This window comes from Camellia sinensis, chromosome 15 (assembly GCF_055761805.1).
Source record: "Camellia sinensis isolate YWXY chromosome 15, ASM5576180v1, whole genome shotgun sequence".
Taxonomy (NCBI): domain Eukaryota; kingdom Viridiplantae; phylum Streptophyta; class Magnoliopsida; order Ericales; family Theaceae; genus Camellia; species Camellia sinensis.
In genome coordinates, this window is record NC_138975.1 from 47896426 (window position 1) to 47900891 (window position 4466).

A 4466-nucleotide genomic window follows, 5' to 3' on the forward strand; every position below is an offset into this window, starting at 1 on the left:
TGACATACGTACAGTTCGCTCGAACGCAAGAAGTGACGCTTGAGTGTCAGACACAATAAGTTATTCCGCTCGAGCGCAAGAAGTGACGCTCGAGTACCAAGACACCATGAGTAAGAGTGACATCGCTCGCGTGGAAGAAGTGACGCTCAAACCCAAAATACACATTTTCAGTAGTTTTGCAGAGAACAGACCAACACTCCAGCACAAGAAATCGCCGCTCGTGCTAAGCCCACTTGAGCGTAGAAAGAACCGCTCGAGCGTCGAATACACTCTCCTAGTAGTTTTGTAGACCTACAAAAGTACTGAGAGTTTGCAAAGCCCGCTTAAGTGCAAGAAGTGTCGCTCGAGCAAAAGAACAAAATTCTGGGCGACAAGAGTTTGGAAACCGAGCAACCAACTAGTTCCAAACACAACCACAACAACCCAATAGCCAAAATTAAGGAAAAAAACAAGGGAAACAAGGTATAATCAACAGTAGGGAACCATGAAACCCGTATCTATAATACAACAAGGGTCAGATCAAAACTGGAATCGTTATAGCTTATCCCTCTTGTGCAATATTAGTCTGACCTGTTTAAACCGATTAATCCGATCTGATCTGACCTGACCATGTACAGACAGTTTCATCACTAATTTCGGTCAGCAGTGGTTGAAGTTACATAAAATTTTCATTTTTGCGGTCGAGTGTCGGATTTAAAGAATAAAAAAATAATTAATCCGACCTGCCTGATGTATTAAACGATGCTTCTATCCACGTGTTTGCTCTTTACTAGTTAGAGATATTAAAATATTATTAACAAAAGGTATTTATTATAGTTTTGTTTCATCTACCAAGATAACCTAGGGAATAGGCATCATTACTAGAACATGTTCAACTTTTCAACTAGACTTCATAATTATACATTTGACTTATTCAACTCTTTAGCTAGACTTCAACATTACAAATTTGAACTTTTCATTTTCACGTCTCTTTCAATACTTTGCTGAAGAAGTTTAGTTGGTAAAAACATCTCTCTCTCTCTCTCTCTCTCTCTCTCTTATCTAATAGAGACCCTCAATCATCTCTTGCACCCTTTTCTACTCTGATCATCCCCTTCCCATCCCCCCCTTTGATTTTTTCCAAATCCCTCTTCTAGCCTTACTCCCTTCTGAAACCCTAACACGTTAGAACCACAGATGATGAAGGTGATTGTAGATGGTAGGTTTGTTTGGTGTTGCACCTACTGGATCTAGATCTGTAACATCTGACAAGTATCAAGTCAAAGAGATTGGAAGCCTAGATCGAGAGATGAGCCTGCATTTTTTTGATTTTATTTGGGAAGGGGTTAAGTTTGGATTTTTTTTTTCATGTGTTTTTTTGTGCGTGTATGATTTTATTTTATTTTATTGTCATATTTCTTTTTAGATGAGATCTTGTAATAAATCAATCAATAATACATAAAATCTTACATGGTATCAGAGCCATAGGTTAAAGATCTTGGTGTTCTTCGCCTTCCGGCGGGCGGCAACCTTGCCTTGACCGCCCGCCGGATCTCAACCAATTCAAACCTCCCTCTCCCTCTCGGCACCTCACTGAAACACACATCTCTCTCTCTGGTTTCAGATCTTTCACACAGATTTCTCTCCTCCTCTACCACCACTGCAGCCGGCGATCCAGAAGTCATGGACGTCAAAGCCTTCTCAGCGACGACGATGGGATCGTCGATGATGACATCAGATCTTCGGCCGCTTCTCCTCTCCTTCGTGTCCTCTGTCTTTTTGGTGCAGATCAACAGAAACAAGGGCGGAAGGAGTTCGATCGGCTGTGTTGGAGATGTGGAGGAGTTCGATCCACAGCTTCATTTCTGAATACACGATCTATTGTGCAAGCCGGTAAGCATCCTTGAGGAAACAGCAGTTGTATGAGTTCGCAGAAGGTTTTTTGTTTGCCTCCTCCCTTTTCCAATCATATTCATAACCCCTGGACCCATAGCCACCAAACTCATGAACACGCTTCACCCGCTCAACATAATCTTCAGGAAGAAACTTCGTAGTGGGAGGAACTTGCAGGAAGAACGTATCATGAGAATCACGGGCAGGATGTTGTTGTGGCTGGAACAGTGCATCAAAATTCCAGAAGCTGCTTTCAACAAATTTTTTATTTTTTCTCTTCTTTTTTTAACACAAACATCATCATCTCCTAGCCTGGCAGCCGTCTCATCCATCCTCCTTTTTATTTTTTTAACCCACTCCTGCACCCACTCAATCTCCCTCTCTCTCCTCTTTTCTCACTTTACTTTTTCCCACTCATACTTTTTTGGTTCCATCTTTCCACCCACGCATGTTTCCCACTATCTGCTTTCTCCATTCATATTTTATTTTTATTATTCTTATTATTCAACAAAAACAAAAAAAAACAAAAAAAAACAAACAAACAAACAAAGAGGAAGAAGACGAACTGCAAACTCATTTTATTTATATCGGGCTTCACCCCGATCACCATTTTACACCAAAAAAAAAAAAAAAAAAAAACCCACAAACAAAACAACCACACCCACAGTGGGATTTTTCTTTTCCCTTCTCTATTCTACTGCAGGTCTCTTCTTCTTACTTTTATCTTGGGTGTCCCGTGCCAGTCCGGTCTCCGTGTTTCCTAGACTACCAAGCAAGTTGCCTCCCCCCTGCTCCTCCACTGCAGCATATGGCGGACCTCCAAATCGCCACATCACGGTGGCCTTCCGCTTCAGCTCCTTATTTTCTGCTTTCAGCACACTTATCTCTGCTCGCGCATCCTTATACATGCGTTGGAGCAGAGCCAGCTGGGAGGTTAACTGCTGCACCTCATTTGTCCTACTCTGCAGCCGGTTCGACAAATTTGTGACCGCAGTCATGGTTTCCACGCATGACTTTAAAGTATACTGGTTGGCCTCCACATCCGACTGCACTGCCATTCTTTGCTCCACAGACCGCATCGGAAAGTTCAACGGAGCAAACTCCGGGGCGCTTGGTTGAGTTTCCAGTGCCACCGCACCAGTTCTCTCTCTCGTTGACTCGTTGAGGTCGGAAAAGAGGGTGAGCAGCCCGCGGGAAGACGAAGCCATTTTTCTGGGCTACAAAGTGTTCCACAGTTTCTCTCTCCGAAGAGGCAGAGTTTTTTTCAGAGAAGGGTTGGTTTCAGAGGTTTCAGAATGGTATGCCTCGGCCTCAGCCTCCGTTAAATAGCCGAGGCAGCCACGCGCATCGCGCGCCTCTTGCCACTAGCCGACAAAACGGGCACGCAAGCCAAGGCGCCCACGTGCCTCGCTATCATGTCCGACACGCCTTTTGATGAATTGGGCACGCCTTTTTATGGCACGCCTTTTTATGGATTTGGCACGCCTTTTGATGGCACGCCTTTTGAAAGATTGGGCACACCTTTTGAGGGTCCGACAAGACTTTGTAAACTGTCCCGACATTGATTCTGGTTAGCTCCTTTATGGGTCCGACAAGACTCTATAAACTGTCCCGACATTTGATACCGGTTAGCTTTTTCAAGGGTCCGACAAGACTCTGTAAACTGTCCCGACATTGATTCCGGTTAGTTTCTACAAGGGTCCGACAAGACTCTGTAAACTGTCCCGACATAGATTCCGGTTAGTTTCTACAAGGGTCCGACAAGACTCTGTAAACTGTCCCGACATTGATACCGGTTAGCTTTTTCAAGGGTCCGACAAGACTCTGTAAACTGTCCCGACATTGATTCCGGTTAGTTTCTACAAGGGTCCGACAAGACTCTGTAAACTGTCCCGACATAGATTCCGGTTAGTTTCTACAAGGGTCCGACAAGACTCTGTAAACTGTCCCGATATTGATTCCGGTTAGTTTCTACAAGGGTCCAGCAAGACTCCGTAAACTGTCACAACAACTGTCACAACAGTGTCCTCTACCACGTTATGACACCCCCATACAGTGTCATCTACCACGTTATGACACCCCCATACAGTGTCATCTACAACGTTATGACACCACCATTCAGTGTCTTCACCAATGGTCTGACACGACCATACAGTGTCTCCTATCCTTTTTTATTTTTATGTATTTTCTTGTTTTGTTCCTCTCTTCAAACTCAAGTTGGTTAGTTTCTATCCTCCTTGAGTTTGCGGGGGGCTGTTAGAATTTACCATCACCTACCACCAATTTACCATCACCTACCACCACCTACTCCTCACCTACTACACTCACCCTCTCCTATATAATGAGCCACTCACCATTTGTAATACACAACAATCTTGTAATAAAATCAATCAATAATACATAAAATCTTACAAGTTTGGATCTGATCTTTGACCCATGTAATTTTCTTCTTGTTGTTGTTTACTATGTGAAGCCCAAATTGAGAAAACAAGACCCGTCCGGCACCGACCGTGAATCCAAATAGTGTGAGCGATTGATTCGAGTGACAGATATGTGTCAAACTCGGTCTGATCCGACTCATGAACAACCTTACC

The 4466-nt window shown here is 43.7% G+C and overlaps 1 long non-coding RNA gene across 1 annotated transcript; it reads left to right on the forward strand.

Moving 5' to 3' along the window:
- The first annotated feature begins 1423 nt into the window (after window positions 1–1423).
- On the forward strand, window positions 1424–2693 carry LOC114309533 (uncharacterized). Its single transcript, XR_014357208.1, has 2 exons — window positions 1424–1916; window positions 2019–2693. It is a non-coding gene; the product is annotated as an uncharacterized LOC114309533 (long non-coding RNA).
- Window positions 2694–4466: the final 1773 nt, after the last annotated feature.